The sequence below is a fragment of the Ambystoma mexicanum genome, chromosome 5p (assembly GCF_040938575.1).
Source record: "Ambystoma mexicanum isolate Mex_15411 chromosome 5p, UKY_AmexF1_1, whole genome shotgun sequence".
Lineage (NCBI taxonomy): Eukaryota > Metazoa > Chordata > Amphibia > Caudata > Ambystomatidae > Ambystoma > Ambystoma mexicanum.
This window is the reverse complement of record NC_090930.1, coordinates 1210485529-1210502945: the sequence shown is the minus strand read 5'-3', so window position 1 is coordinate 1210502945 and position 17417 is coordinate 1210485529. Positions and strand designations below refer to the sequence as shown.

Genomic DNA, 17417 nt, shown 5'->3' with positions numbered 1-17417 from the left:
AGGCATCATGGCGCTGGGGAGAGAGAGGTAATCCCACAAAAGGTGGCCAGGAAGAAAAATTAGAACAGGATGGTCTTAAGAGCTCTTCTGAACCCGAGATGACTTTGGGCGCTCCTTAATGTCGGGGGGAGGTTGTTCCAAAGTCTAGCCGCAGCAATAGAGAAGGATTATAATAGACAAATGATCAATCTTTGGTTGAAATTAGTTTGTATTGTTGGTTTTATTAGTATGGAAGGTGCCGACATGCGTTTCAACCCAACAAGGGTCTTTATCAAGGCAGTTTATATAATCGAGATAATTGGTAGTCGGTGTGCCCGGTTGAGGGCTTTTGAGTGTTGGTCAGTTGAATAGTGAGCTTAAAGGCCAGGATGGCCTTCGCAGTAAGGATGTGCGGTCACAGAGGCTACCAATCGTGGTGCAGCATGCTTGAACAGTACTCCTTAATTCCAATGCTAAAATGCTCTTTCAACAATTTCGATTGACGTGGAATTGCTCAAAATACTAAATTGTGCCAACCGTCATATAAGGCATGGCATAGGAAGGTGTTATACTGGAGTGGCGAAAGTCCCTTCGAGGGAACGGTCTGGTTGCTACCATTTCACTGCTTTGCAAAATTGTTTATATATGCACACACACCAGAAACCATGAAGCATGGTGGACATGAATCATGCTTTCTGTTCAATTACTATTTGTTTAAAAATGCTTTTTAGTGACGGCTGAACAGGAATAATGCTCATTTGAACAGAACCCTTTAGTGTGCAAATTAAAATGATTACAGTTTACGTATCGCCACCTTTTTCCACCAATGCCCTGCCGTGCCCTGGCCTTATATATCCCCTACACACTTAACACCCATTAACCTTCGCATGATGAAGGTGGTGAAACAGTTCTTTTTGAATTCCTTTACATAAACTTCACTTTTAGTAAGGGGCTTCCACATCTGATAAGACTTCCTTGGGGGAGGGAGTCCGAATGAGAATCTCCAAACCATTCTGGGTAAGGGTTTGGCTCTCTGTGTTAACTTGGTTGCATGATCCTATTGAAGGAGGTACGGAATGTATTCCCATGTAGTGAATATTTGGCATCTTTGTAGAAATAAAATCTTCAAGAGCCTGTGAACGTGTCTCTAAGGTAAGATTGAGCCAGCCCAAAGGTGACCACCGTACAGTCCTTGTTGGGGTCAGGTTTAAAAAGAATGACTCCAACTTTACATTTCTGCTCTATCTCCTGGTAGACAGCACAATTGAGAGAGAACTCCTTTTAAATTCTACTCTAAATGGTAATGGTAGTTCAGGTGGCCGCGAGTTAATCCAGTGACCATTCCACACCTAGGAAATGCAGGTTTAGGACTTGGATGTAAGGAGACTTTTGCTCCTTTGAGAAAATTGTGTGCATTCGAGGCCTCTACAATTTCTTTACCTTAAGAGTGGGATGTATGCACAGTGAATATTCCAGAATCGTGCCACGGATGGGTGTAAAAGCACCATTTCCTTGCCGCATACTAGTTGACATATCAAAAAGCGTGGAAAATATTCCTTGTACCTCCTCCAGAACAGGAGGAAGTTTTGGGGTGATATTCCCAATGAAAAGGAAATCTCCTTCACAACCATTTGTGGTGTATTTTAGACTGTGGATACTCACTTTTCCACCAGTCTATAAGGGTCCGCATCATTGTATGTATGTGGAAGATAAGTGAAAATAGAGAAGATTTATCACCAGTATAAACACAAGGAAAACTATACCACTGATGAATGTCCTACGTTTGTCTGTGTTCTAAGGACATAAACTTGTGCAAGTTGGGTTTCAGAGAACAGTAACGATCTCTTAAAATAATAAAAATAATTCCAGTGTGAAGAATAACACGGAGTTTTGATTTTTGATAGTAGAAACGTCAACCCACATTTCTGTATTCCTTGTTTTCTGTTGTACATATTTTTATTTTTTATCTATTTTTATGTAATGTGATCATTTTATGAATGCAAAAATGTCTACATATTTAATAGAAATTGTAATTTTTTATGTATTAGAATTGTATATTAGATATATCACTTTTTGTGTGCCATTTTACCCTTGGTTTCAGATATTGTTTAGTACATCTTCTTTTTGTAGAAAATATATCTTATCCGTGTGGTGAGAAGTGTACGATCACCACAGCATGGTGCATTCCGTTTGAGAATAGTGCAGCACCAATAAGACCTGCTGTCCGGGAATACCCAGGGAGCAAGCAAAATATGCCATGTAGACAGGTAATGCCTTATTTCGGGACTGATTTTCTATACTCTGGCCTAGTGGACAGATGTATAGATGGCCAACCTATATTGTGACAGGGACAACTCTGGGAGCTGTAGCCAAACCAGTTCAAGGTAGCAGTGACAAGTGGTCTAGGCTAAGTCTCTAGTGGTGGTGAGCGTGTAAGGGGTCCACAAGGAGTACACACAATCGGAGTTCCAAATTACACTTAAGACAATATGTGTAAAAATTGTTATTTATTTAAAGCCAAACACTGAAAAATGTGTACTATCAGGTAGAGGTATCACACAACACTAAAAATAGGATACATCTATACAGTCACTAGAGTAGGGCATAATACAGATGAAACCCCTGTAAACGAAAGTACAGATTTGTTTATGCACTACAGGTCCACAGAGAATTAGCCCTAGCTTCAAAAGTCTTTCCCTAAGTTGTCTGGGGCCTTGGGCTCCAAAGTTCAGGGAAAGTTCTGACCCAGTTTGTAACGCTAGAAAGGTAGGCTCTCTGGGTACCAGTGAACGATTCCAAGGGTTAGAAGACAAGTTATGCTAGTCAACTAATGTGTCACTAACTTTCAGAAGGCTTGTGCAAGCAATGGTAAAGTGCTAGAAAGGTTTGTAAAAGTTAGCAAAAAGGGAGAGGGTAGATAATAACCACAGTAACTCACCCCAAATCACCCCCGTTACTCTGATTCTACATAGGACCTGCCAGGTCGATGAAGAAGGTTTGAGATCGGCCTCAGCCTTTGATTCATAGGAGTTGCAGGTTCGAGCAGATCTCTGGTCGTTGTCTTTGGCTGGTGCAAGGACTCTCTGTGGAAGAATGCAGCAAAACATGATGCAGGACCCCTGTCAGGATTTGACTCAACTCGGCTGAGCTGTTTCGGGCGGCAGTCAACGCAGCACAGCGATGCAAAGGGCCTCGCTTGTTGCCGTCAGACTTTCCCTCTGATCTCGGGTCCCCTTGACGCTAGGACTCCGAAATGTCACAGAGGTAAGTCTTGTAGGACAGGCCTCATCTCAGAACGGCAGCATCTGCAGCACTGGATAGTCCACTGGCACTTCCGAAGGCTCTTCACAGGGTACCAAGCAGATGTGAGGAATGGCTGGTACTTCCACTCCAAGGTTCGCAGCTCCCTTGCAGGACTACTGGAGATCAGCAAGACGGGACTCTTTTAGGACAGCAGCAGAAGTAGGTCACCAGGGCTCCTACAGATGCGTCACCGGTCTCTTCACGGCTCTCACATCTGGACAGAAGTCTTGGCTGCTTCAGGTTTCTCCAGGATCTCTCCAGAGTGGGTGCAGGGGTTCTCTTCTTATCCCCAAAGCCAGGTAAGAGCATAAACTCCTACTAGCCAATAGTAGCACTAGCCCCCTCCCACACACCCCAGCAGTGGTCCAATCCCTATCACTGGCGGGAACACATATGCATATCACTCAGTGTTAGGGAGAATTCTCAGAAATGTGCTAATTCCCTCCACCTTAGAGACCCACAGCAACTTTGCTGGATTTTGAGGACATTATTATTTTTACCTGGAGAGAGTGTGACCCCTTTTCCCACTCTCTTATGTATTTTAATGCAATTTTGTACACGGTATTTCTTTTGGTTGTGGAGGCTGACAAACTCCATAGGCATAATCCTTTACATTGGGTCACACAGCACCTTCAGTGCAGTGACACAGGGAAGGCTTTCAGATTTTCCAAACGTTTAAATAACTTCTCTTGGTTAAACTACTGTTTCCAAGAGCAGTAAAGTGAAATTGACTTTACTTACATTTGTAACTTTCTAGACCCAGCACACACTATCTTACAAGAGGATGCTGCAGGGGTTACCTAGTATCCCCTTTGTCTAGCTTCTCATGTTACCCTTTTCTCACTGAATGGCTAGTGGCAGTGGTTTACTTTTTAATTACCAAGGGGTGCATTTACCGTGGGCTGCGTTTGCAACTTCAGTAAAGCACCCAAGGGTGCCATTTTTGTCAAAATGGCCCTGGTCTTCTTTTTTTTGCCATTTCTTTGTGGCAAGGTCCTTCTTGAGATTTACTCTGCGCGCCAAACCAGGTTTGGTCCCATTGTTCGCTTTTTCTTTGCAGGATTCACAAGTAAAACCCGCCTCTGGCTCCAAGTTGTCTGGGGTAGGCAGGAAGTGAGGGAAGTGCCCGAAACTCCCTGCGCTTAGTCTCCTAGGAGACCCAAATGCACTGTGTGATGATTGGCCAGCTGACTGTCCGGCAAGGACAGCCGCCCTGCTAGGTGACTGACAGCTAGGCTGGAATGAATGGGAGTGAACTGAATAAAAGGCAAGGCTTTTGGCTTCGAAGGGAGAGTCGACCACTGGACGAAGGAACTGACGAACTTGAAGAGGACGCCTGCTGCAACTCCTGGTCCGTTGGTTTTCCCGGTAAATCCCAGCTGCATTGCAGAAATGCCACGTTTGCATCAACAGAGAAGCCCCTGCAATGACGACTTCTCCCCTAGAGTTGGTGGGACCAATCAACTCCAAAGTAAGCCATCCATCTTGGAGCTGGTTGAATTTCCACAGAGTTGCTGCTGGAAACCGTATAGCCAGGGAGAGGAATGCCAGATTGTGTGCGTTGCTTTTAAGCTGGCCAAGAGCTCCAGGAAGATCCTCCGGACTCCCAGGAAGCAGGACTGACCGAGTCTGAGCCCCCTCAACAGAGTGCCGTACCCCAGGCCCTTAACAATTCAGTTCAAACAACTAATATGTCATATACAAATGTCCCCAACCGTCGGGTTTCTGGAGAGACCAGTCTTCTGGCATTCCAGAATCAAATGTTTCCACTACTCTTAATCGGCCTTACACAGGTGACAACTTCTATTCTGGTGCACCAACCCTTGTCGAGGGCCCAGCACGCCCACGGTATTCAAGATGTTAGACCTAATCGGAGGTATGTCATTCTAATGCTGCGGTCAGGAAATGAAGACAAATAAGCCTGGCAATTCACCAATCCTCTTATTTGCATGTTTGTACGGATTTATATACTTTGTATGCTCATATTCTTTCACATTTGTCACATCAATCCCACAAGTTTACTTTTGTTTTGATCAAGTTGGGGTTGGTTATCAGATCATCACATGTGCCTATGTTGTGCAGATTTCTTATACATTCAGAATGCAATTTGTTCAAGATTTCAGAAGATCCAGATAAACAAATGTTCCTCAAATCCTCATATAAGGATTGTTTAATAGGATTTAAAACCTTGTAAAATTGCATTAGTTTCTTACAAACAACTATCCAGTCTAGTGATTGTAATCTTAGCTCAATCCTTACAAGCACCATGGATAGAGATTTAGGGATCCTCAAGCATCGCTTATACATGAATCCCTCTAACCTATCTAGGGAATATTTACTTGGTAGGTTCAGTGCCTCAAGGTCATATAGTCACACTGATAATCTTTCCCTTGCAATAATTTGAGGGGACATAATGTAAAGGCACAATACTTAACGTATATCTTTCTCATGGGCTAGCTGGTCATTCAGTCTTGCAATAATCTACTTCGGCTTCTTAGATGAATAAAATGGAAAGCCTAGGTAGACAATATGATCTACTATGCCCTCTCGAGATGTTACTCAGATACATTTGTATTTACATCTTTTTTCCCCCTTCCTACCTGCCATAACTGATGATTTAGCCACATTTACTTTTAAACCACTGTTTATATAATGTTCTAGTGTGGCTAAAGACCTAAATCGCCCAATGGGGGTCCTATCAAATATCATGTCATCAACGAATGCTAGCACTCTTACTGTTAGATTACACATTTTTGGCAGTGATGCAATTACTCCAAATGATGCGAACAAATCCGACAGTTCTAGGTTAAACAGGCGGGGTGCTAGAACGCACCCCTGCCTTAGCCCCAATGTAGTTCCTATCTCCTTAGTAACATTGAAGCGATATTTAGTCTCTCCTAGATCGTGTTGTCCTTATGAAGGGTTATGCTAGGTAATAATTGATGTAGTCACACTGTGTGAGACTACACAACACTTATCTGCTTGTTATTAGGTAGCCGACCTTTTTGTATAGGTCTATACTACTCAAGTTGGTAATGTGCAAGCCCCATCTCAAGAGGGGTAAATGTGAGTTGTACAAATGAAATCCGTAAATGCAAGTAGCCAAGTAACACTTACACTCGAGGTTTTAGTTAAGAATATTTATTTAACAACAATTTTTAAATAAGCGTTCTTTAAAAGGCAATTCATGTAACAATGTAAGTATACTTTGAAATTACTTTTCAGAATCAGAACAAGTTAGTGGATAATCTTTGGTTATGCTTCTTACACAATTCATACGCCCTGAGGTGACTTCAATCACAAGGACAGTGATGGCATTTATACATCACACTAGTTATACTTGGTTGCAGAAAGGAAAGGTTACGGAAGGAAAAAGGTTCAACAGTTTCTCAGTATATGTGAGGACAATTAACTTTTCCAATAAAATCTAGATGAGCCTTTTCCAGCTGTAACAGTCTACCACCTATGAGGGACAAACAGTATAAAAGTGAGTGGACCAGATGAGTCTTCAGGGAGCCAGGACAGCCAAAGTCCATAGGCACACAGTCTATGAATCTGATGCACTTCTTAAATCAAAGTCTTGTACAAAGTTGCAGAGTTTGTAGAAAAGGCACATGTAGGGTCACAAGCTCTTAAGCCTTCGAAAAAAGAGAGTTGGAATCAACTCTAAAAGGTAAGCCGTTGGTATTCCCAACTGAGAAAAAGCAATAAGGTAAGTACACCAAGCCTAAACAGTACCTCTGGTTTGAAGAAAAGTGGTCTATCCGGATTCTGTCTTGCTACAGTGGCGCAGACCCTTGTTTCTGAGCCTCAGTTGTGGGGACAAGAGGGAAGACGTCTGGAGGGCTCCTGCGGCGGTACTAGGGAGGCCGTCCGCAGCTACAGGCTCTTTTTGGTTAAGCAGCACTACACGGTTTCAGCGCTTAGCAAACCGCACCGCCGTGGATCTCTGTTACCGGTTGGGCTTCCTTCACTCCTTGGGTCCTGCACTCTGGTGAGGGGACTCGGGGATCTGGTCGTCCTGCTTCAGGAGGGTTCTTGGGAGAGTCCTGGAGCTTCTAGTCGGATTTGTTACCACTTCAGACGTTTCACTCGACTACGGATACTTGACCCCTGGCATTGGGCTTTCGAAGCAATGGAGAGGTACGCAGCAAGTCTGGGGTGATGGTCCAGTGGAGTTCGTCTCGGGGTTAGTTGGTCCCACTAACCCAAGGGGAGAAGTTGTTCCGTCCGGAGCTTCTCTGTTGAGTTGAAAAAAGAGTACAGCACAGCAGCAGGGCTTCACCGGGAAATTCAAAGGTCCAGGAGGATGCAGCAAGCTCCGTTCAGTTTCTTCGTCGGGCGTTTCTCCCAGTGATCGACTCTGCCTCTAGTCCCAAAATGCTTGCCTTTTTAAGCAGGTTTCTCCCATTCATACACAGCCTAGCCTGACAATCACACAGCAGGGTGGCTGTCCTAAAAGGACAGCCAGCCAGCCAATCGGGACTGGTTGCATTCATAGAGACAAAGGACAGGAGAGCATCAGGACCCTCTCTAACATCCTGTCCTTGCAGACACACTGGAGCCAGAGGCAGGCTTCAGGGCTAAAGCCCGCCAAAGGTAAGACAAACCAAGGGCTCAAAACGGTCTCAACGCACAGAGTAAAACCCAAGAAAGACTTCACAAATCGAAAATGGCGAAAAAAGAAGACTGGGACCATTTTGACAAAATGGTCACCCGTGGGTGCTGTACTGAAGCTGAAGGTTCAGCCTGCGGTAGAAAAGCACAATGGTAGGAAAAATTAAACCACTGCCACCATCCATTTAAAGTAGTGAGGGTGACATAAACAATGTTACATGAGAATATAGGACAAGGGGCTACTAGGTAACCCCAGCACTCCACATAAGAGGGTGTGTGCTGGACCTACAAAGATAAAAGGTAAGTAAAGTTAATTTTACTTTACTATTCTTGGGAACTGTGGTTCACACAAGAAAATGTATTTAAACCTTGTGAGAAATCTAAAAGGATTTCTCTGTGGCACTTCCCTGAAGGTGCTGTGGGTCACCGTACAAAAAGTAGATGCCTATGGCGTTTGTCAGACTCCAAAAACAGTGGAAACACATCATCCAAATCAGGTCAAAACGCATGAGAGCGTGAGAAAAAGGTCTCACTCACTCCAGGGTTAAAATTAAAAAGGCCTGCCACGGTCTACAAGGCATTCCAGATGACACTAGTCCTGTTAATGACATCCATGTTCACTCCTTTTATGACGCGGGCCGCATCTCCCAGTCCATGGAAGAAGCCAAGGTAGCCTTCTTCCCTAAGCCTAATAAGAAAGCTACTCTCTGCAGCTCCTATCGCCCTAATAAACCTTGATGCCAAAATCTTTACAAAAATCTTAACTAGATTGGACAAAGTAATCCCGGACCTGATCCACCCGGACCAGGCAGGCTTTGTCAAAGGGAGACAAACGTTTGACAACATCAGCCGAATATCCCACCTAATAGAGAAATCAAACCGGCGGGCCTGAGGCCAGGGGTCTTAGCACTCGACGCCGAAAATGCCTTCTCCCGGGTCGAATGATCATTCGTGTTTGCTACTATGGAAGATATGCGGTTTGGCCCGGGCTTCCTTCGCCTAGTCAAAGCCAACTTCAGAACACCGCAGATCAGGTTAGCTATCAAAGGGTACCTTTCTAAAGCGATGGGGATCTTTAGGGGAACTAAACAGGGTTGACCCATGTCACCAGTCCTGTATATGATCTTCCTCAAGCCATTCCTGGCTAGAATCCGGCAGGAGAGGGGAATAAAAGGGATTGCTTTTAGAGGGATGGACCACAAGGTAATGGCGTTTGCTGACGACCTGTTGGTCGTACTTATGGACATGAACCCCTCCCTCACGAATCTAAGTGCACTTCTGACAGACTTTGGCAGAGTGGCGGGTCTGAAGAACAATACTCAACAATCTGAAATAATGATGCTGCATGGATACAAGTCCCCAGAATCACTAGTCACAGGGCAGTTCACACGAGCAGCGGGATCCCTCCGATACCTGGGGTGGCAATAACCTCTTGCCTATAGGATATGTACCAAGCAAATGATCCCCAGCTGCTGGAAACAATCAAGAAATGACTGGGGGAAAGGAGGCTCCTTAACATATCTTGGCTGGGCCGCATCAGTGTCATAAAAATTATAATTCTCCCCAGAGCACTTTATTACTTCCAGGCTCTCCCTCTGGCGGTCCCTCAAAATGTCTTCAAATCTCTGAAGAAACTGGTACGGAACTACATTTGGCAAGGGAAAAGACAGGGTGGCATGGAAAGTCATGACCACCCCCACGGGAGGGGGCGCAGGGGGGAATGGGTACCCCGATCTTTATGATGTAATACCGGGCACCCCAACTGAGGGTAATCCGAGACAGGTTTATTGGGAATCCCGACAGCATCTAGCATAGGATGGGCAGGGCAGTTGTGGGAAGGCCCCTGGACAAGGCCCTGTGTTATCCCAGAGCAGATGGGCCCCCTAACATGTACAGAAGCAGAATAACAACTCTGGTGGGAAATAAATGGAAGGCTACGGTTAAAGAGCTGAAGATGACGTCCATCCATCACTGTTCACCCCCCTATTTTGGAATCCCCAGTTCACCCCAGGGTTGGAGAAAGGAGCATTTGCTAGGTGGGAAGAGACGGGATGCACTCGAACAAGGGACATGATGGAGGGGAAAGAGGTTAAATCATTTCAACTATGCAAACAAACCATGGGGTTGAGGGAGGAAGACCGGTTCCATTACGCTCAACTAAGACACTGTCTCTCATCTGAAGACATGAAAAAATCCACTGCCAGAGACTTTACCCTGCTAGAAAGGTATTTACTAATGACCTCCGGTGACAGGCAAATGATTAGCAAAATGTACAGGGTATTCACCACACCAACCACTCAGCCCCACTGGCCCTAAATGAGACAGTGGGCTGACATGCTACCCCTCCCGATCTACGAAGAACAAGGGTGGGAAGTGTGGCAGCAAATCCCCCAATTAATTAGAGGGATGCAGATCAGGGAAATGTGGACCAGGATTCTTGTGCAGTGGCACTTAACCCCAGAGAAGCTACAGAAAATATACCCCTCAGCTGCTCAGAGTTGCTGGCGGGGATGCAAAAAGGTAGGCACATGGCTCCACTTATGGTGGTCCTGTCCCATTTTAAAGCCATTCTGGGAAGTGGTCAATAAAGAAATGAAAGACATCTTTGGTCCCCAAGTACAGAGAGACTATGGAGAAGATATGCTGGGCCTGAGACCCTTTCTGGACACATTACTGACCAAATCACAGAGGAAAGCGTATATGGTCATAAGTATGGCGGCCCTCTCCCTAATTGTGCCAAAGTGGAAGCAACCCACAATCCTTAACGAACAGGAATGGATAGGTAAAATATGGCACTACAACTCACTTGAATGGGTAACCTACACTATTCAAGGAGACTATGCGAAATTCAAAACCGAGTGGGACTTGGTCCTAAATTTCCTTCATAAAGATTATCGCGAACAATGGTGCCCTCAAGGACTAAGGCTGCTGTACATACTATAAACTGCGACTCTTTATACCCAGAACATTTCCCTCAGAAGACATCCTTTACAGCGATCTAGGGATGGGGAGGGGGGGGGGGAATGAGGGAGGGAGGGAGGTAGGTCGGTCGGTCGGTTGGGAAGGGGATAGTTATTGTTCAAAATGCCAATAAAAACAATGTTAAAAAAATGTAAGTCCCAAGTCCAGCAAAAGAGCTGGCGATCTCTAAGGTTGAAGCGAATTAGCACAGAAATGAGAATTCTCCCTAAGACTCTTCACCTTTCCTCCCCCCATACTAAGGGACAGGAGGATTTAATCCACTCCTGGATGAATCTCCTATTCCAGTCGGTCATACTTTCTGGAGAGACCATCATTTTGGTGATTACACCCTGACCTGTGTTCTATGGTAAAATCGAACCATTGGAGGCTGATTGACCATCGCAACAATTTTGGATTCTCCCCCTTCATCTGCATTAACCATCTCACGGGTTGGTGGGCTGTCTGAATAATGAAAGTAGAACCATACAAGTGTGGCCTAAACTTCTTCAGAGAACACACAATGGCAAAACATTCACGTTCTATAGTTGCCCACCTTTTCTCGCGGTCCTTCAGCTTTCTGCTGATGAAGTGGATAGGGCATTCCCAGCCTTTCTCATGCAGTTTGCTCAAATCTGCACCTATCCCTGTATCAGAGGTATCTGTCTGTACAATGAAGGATTGGTTATAATCAGGAGTGCTTGACAAAGGGCTTTCTTGAGTCCTTCAAAGGCCTTAGTGTACTCCTCATTCTACCTGACCTTCTTTGGGAATTTGGGTGAGAAGATCACATTTAAGGGAGAATCTATGGTCCCATATTTCTCTAGAAAGTTCCTGTAATACGCAGTGAGACCTAGGAAGGCGCTCGCTTGTGGGGTGGCCCAGTCTTGTACAGCTTGTACTTGGCTAGGCAATGGGCTAATGTCACCTCCTCCTACCTCATGATCAAGGTAGACCACTTTACTCTGACCAATTTGACATTTACTAGCCTTTATGGTCAGATGGGCCTATTCCAGAGCCTGCAATATATATTCAAGGTGATGGAGATGGTCTTCCCAAGTGGGGCTGAACACTGCAATGTCATCCAAGTATGCCATGCAGAAGCCGTCCAACTCATCCAGAACTTGATTCACCATCCTCTGAAATGTAGCAGGTGCATTCTGAAGTCCAAAAGGCATAACCTTAAACTGGTATAGACCTCCTGGGGTGGAGAATGCCGTTTTCTGCTTGGCGTGGTCTGTCAGAGCTATTTGCCAATGGCCTGAGGTCAAATCCAATGCACCGAAGAACTTGGCTGAGCCATGTTTGTCCACTAGTTCATCTGTCCGGGGTAAATGATGGGCATCAGGTTGGTGACTGCATTAAGAGCTCTATAGTCTATGCAGAATCTCAACTCTTTGGTTCCTGCCTTTGGTGCTACTAGAACTGGACTATCCCATGGACTGATAGATGGCTCAGTAACCATCAAGCATCTTCTTGACCTCCTCCTTTCTATGAGTTCTTACAAGATTTGACCTTCTGTAACCCCTGCTCTTGATGGGGAGACAGTCACCAGTGAGAATATCATGCTGGCCCCAAGGTGTCAAGCCTGGTGTCAGTTAAAACAGTGAGGCAAGCTGATTCAACAGAGCCTTGCACTCCTCCTGTTGTTGCAGAGTCAAATCTGAAGAGTTGTACTCCTTCAATTGTCTCATCTGAGGGTTGTCCCCTGAGGAGATCTGGGAGAGACTCACTCTCCTCCTCCTCCTCTTGATCAGGAGCTAGAAGCAAAGCTCATTGTTCTGGTCCGGAAACATAAGCCTTCAGACGGTTAGTGGGATGGACCCCTAGGGGCCTCCTTGGGGTTCCCCAAGTCCACTAAATAGTTGATATCTCCAAGCTTGCCTACAATCATGAAGGGTCTTATCGACTTGTCCTGTAATGCCCTGTGCCTTGTAGGTACCATAACCAATATAAGCTGTTCTGGAGTAAACTCCACCGTTTTGGACCTTCTCGTTGTGCCAATGCTTGACTAGGTTCTGACATGCTTTCAGGCTTTCTTAAGCTTCTGTTATCCCTGCCATCCTCTTCCTAAGGCCCAGCACATAGTCGATGACTCTCACCGGCTGTAGGGCAGGAGCACTCCCCAACCCTTCTTTGATCAGGGCCAAAGGGCCTCTGCCTGGATGACCATAAAGAAGTTCAAAGGGGCCCACCCCTGCTTGAGGGACTTATCTGTAAGGAAAGAGGAGGCATGGCAGTAGAAGGTCCAAATTTCTTCTAATGGGTTCCTCTAAAGCACTTATCATGCGCTTCATAGTGCGGTTAAACTTCTCCAACAACCCATTGGTTTGGGGATGGTAGGCTATTGAGAACTTGTAGGTCACTCCACAGTTTTCCCACATGGCCTGTGTGTAGTGGGACATAAAGTTTGATCCCCTGTCAGAGATGACTTGGGGGGGGGGGGGGGGGGGGGGAAACCCAACCCTGGTAAAAAATACCAAGGAAGGCCTTAGCCACTGCCTGAGCAGTAACCGTTGTAATAGGTATGGCCACAGGATACCTAGTAGCATGGTCTACCTGTGGGATGTATTAACCCACTTATGCTCTGCCCTGCGGCATCACTGTGTCTTGGTGGTACCAGAATCATCAAAATGGCTGCAAAACCCCTATGCGCGCCAAAACCCTCGGAAATTGTGCTCTACAGAGCACAAAAAGATGGCTTTCAAATCTACCATGCATGTTTTAGTGGTGAAACGGAGATCGCACTCCTGAAACAAATCACTGGGCTTCACAACAAGGAAAAATGGAGCCTGCTTGAAAAGCAGTGCTTGCGGAATGAAATCCGGAATCTTGTTTTTAAATCTTTTCTTGGTTGCTGAAAATACAGAATGCTGGCCAAAACACCCACAAACATCCAATCTTGCTGGGTGTCACATTTTACTGAATTCAAGAAATCATTGTGAAATTGCAATATCCTGGAAAGCTGAATTGGTTATCAAAACACCCACAGCACAAGTTTGCCTGCCTGTGAAATCTGTCAAAATCTGGGCGCAGTATCAGCGGCCGCCTGAATGACAGTTTTCAAAAGCCTGCATCAAAACTGTAAACTTGTACCATTAAGATCTAATGTCTGAAATTTAAGTGACCTGTTATCAAGAGTCACCTAGGTTGTAACTATTTAAACTTCATGGTTTAGAGTCTGGACTCGGTGTTCCAGCTGCTTGTTTTAAAATTACAAGTTTATTTGAACAAAGAAAAATGTAGCAACATTTAAATTAAGCCTGACTCCAAGCCAAAACCACAAACAACTGCCCCCACAGGGCCATGCACCTCCCTTCTGTTCTCTAGACGAGGAACTCACATTCATGTGATGATTAAGAGGGGATGAGCACTTGGGCTGCTCTGGGAAGAGCACAATGGACTTCTCGCAAGCAAGGAGATGCTAATCAGGAAGGATCGTAAATGGCCTCTGCCAGAAGGAAGGGGGCGGCGATTGCTCCTGAGCTGCAAGAAGGACGAGGCGGGGACAGACAACCTTTTGTTGATTCACAATGGACAAAAAGCATATTTCTAAAAAGACTGATAATTTACGGTGTACAATTGTAAAAAATAGGTAAACCCCGGACTTCTGAACCTAATTTTTGGCTGCACATTTTAAGAGGAGCCAGCCCTCTGTGCTATGTTCTGGGAAGTATCTGTGAAAATTATGGTTTTGCAGCAAATATAATTATGTCAAAAGTATGAAACTTCACACGCTTATGCCCAGATACAATGCGCACAGTTGTACACATTTTTGGATAAACTAGATATTGTGTTCCGGCCCAAAAGGGCAGAATTCTGTCAAAAGCCGACACAAGATCCTACAATGACGGGGCTTGGAAGAGCATTTGCTCCACAAAATATGTGATCTAGATATGTTATTGTTATAAAGTTTGTAACATTGTTAATATGTATTATACTAAAAGCAGATTTCATGTTCAAAAGCCAAGTGGAGGATTCTCTGACTCATAAACCCACATCATCATGGTGACACCCTGTTTTCTCCTCCAATCAAGGGAGAGGGGAGATTCTAACCTATAGCCAACCAAGGGGGCGCGCTTAGGATAATCCAGCATACACACCCCTTTACCAAATGCATAAAAAGAGACAGCTGAAGACTTAGAGACACACAGATTCACCCACTAACCGATTGCTGGCGGAGCACTCTGTGAGAGGACCAGACATCTTCCTTGTTCCAGACTCCAGAAACTTGACAAGCAGAAAGGCCCATTTCTATAGCTGAACCATTCTCAGCTAGGCCTTAAAATTCCAGAAACCAGAATTTATCCCAGACATCTAAGGGGAACCAAAGAACAGCCAGGCTGCAACGTAACTGCTTTCCTGCTAAGAATTATTACCAGAATCCAAAGACCCATCCCAGTAGTGCCGTGCTTTTCCATTCTGTGACCAGATAGCGGTGAACCAGAGCCATTGCCGTCCCAGTCCAGTCCGGTGTGCCCAGCAGCCTGTCCCAGTCCAGTGTGCAGAATTTCTGACCAGAATTCCTGATGGTTCTGTTCAAACCTATATAGTGACTATCCATAGTATAGGACTGTCACTAGCCTATGTACTGTCCATAGCAATCCCTATCCAAATCCATTCTGTCTTGTCTTCAGAATGGCATTGTTAGAAATATTTTGGAATTGCCTGAACTCTCTCTCTTATCCCTACTATCTCTGTCTGTACTAGTAGTGTTAACCCTATCTTTGCGCTGATATATTTCATCTGAAGAAGGCAAGCTCCTCGGCAGGAAAAACCTGATCCAGAGGCACCCTGGTCTCGTGGCTGTGCTCCCGTGTAGTATTTGCTTCTTCATAGTCTCCCCTAGTGTTAAGAAATCCTGTTTGTCTTTTGAAAGCGCATCCTTGTTTTCCATTTTCGCGTCTCAGAAAAACAACCTCCACGAAAACATCCATAACTTCTACAAATGTTATGCTAGAAACTAATTTAAATGTCTGCTTGTAGCTAACATTCACAGCTTTCCATAGAACCAAAAACCGCATCTCAAATCCCTATAGTTATCCCGCAAATGCCATTACCGCGCACAGAAACGTTTGCCGCAAATTTTGTTTTAGGAAATTTCTATAACGTGTAAAGCAGCTTTCAATTGCACCAGACCTCAATTTTCAGCTTGAACATTGCTTCTTAGTATCGAATCATTGCTAGTGTTTGTCTGCCACCAGATAAAGCGGCTCCCATTAGAATTTAAACAATTTCAGTGATTTAAGCCATATTTAGTGTTTTACCTATCCCATTCAAAGACAACTTTAAAGCCATTTTGACAGTTTGCCAATCAATTCTGTTGCTCTCTTGTGTCTGCTGGGGGAAATTGGGATTGACCTTCTTTTTGAATTCTGCATTCCTGAAACCTGTTCTCTCTCCTCCTATCTCTCTACATTCCATATTGGGGCGTTGAGGGGTGTGCAGGGGGAAATAGTAACCACATTGCCATTGAACAAACCCACAAAAGTATTCTTTCTGTGCTGCATTGTTTTTGCTCATTATTATTCCTTATGATTAAAGAGATTGCCATTGGAGATCATTGTATTCCCATTAAAAATAGTGTGACTATATTGTGCATATATAAATAAATATTTTTACTTTGCAAACCAGCCTGATTCCTGGTTCAGTGTGACCGGGTGGTGGGGGGGGGGGGGGTTCCAAGAGAGTGGCGTGATATAAGTGGTACATCGTTCAGAATAAAAGGAACTTTTAGACACAAATAAGTATTTCAATTGTGCATTACACGCTGGGCGTTGACTTAGGTGAAGTGCCAGATTGAAATCACTTACATACCACAACTAATATAAATTGGTTGCCTGAGGAGGTTACAGGGTCTATAGGACCAACAGTGTCAATCCCCACCCTCTCAAAAGGGACTCCTACCACAGGGAGGGGCACTAAAGTTGCCACATTCTTTGGTCCTCTTTTGCCAGAATTCTGACAAGTGTGGCAGCTCCTACAGAATTTAGCTTCATTAGACCCCATATTGGGCCAGTAGAGGTACAGAGAGCCTCTCTTTGGTCCTCTTGAAACTCAAGCGACGAGCCAGAGAGATATCATGGGCCAACTGTAGGAACTTTTGTCTCACCTCCTGGGGCACTACTAGTCTCCTGTAGTCCCCTGGGGTAGAGTCAGTAGGTTCACTGTAGAGGAGGCCATCCTCGCAGTAAAGCCTATGCTTCCCTGGCTCTTGCCCTTCCAGCTGGTAAGCTGTCTGCTGGTGCTGACGTTCTAGAGAGGGGCACTCTTTGTCCTCTGCTAAAGTCTGCCATAGAGGGTCCACCTTCTGCAAGTAAAGTCTTCAGCTCAGGATGGTCTCTAGGATCCAGATCTTCAACGCAGGGAAGGTTTTCTTCCAGCTGTCACCAGTAGCTGTTTCCACAGAGTTTGGTTGGTCCTCCCACTTAGCATCAGCTTGGGAAGGTGTCACTGGGGTGACCTGGGACAGTCCTCTCAGGGATGCCCTTGTCCTATGTACAGGTTTAGGTTTCAGACCTTTCTTTTCCCAGAGATCTTGGATTTCTCCTTGGTTTCTT

General features: G+C 45.0%; 1 protein-coding gene across 1 annotated transcript in view; it reads left to right on the top strand.

Annotated features, from left to right (window-relative positions):
• VPS4B (vacuolar protein sorting 4 homolog B) overlaps positions 1 to 17417 on the top strand; it is a 582532-nt gene that overhangs the window by 144145 nt on the left and 420970 nt on the right. The window lies entirely within an intron of this gene.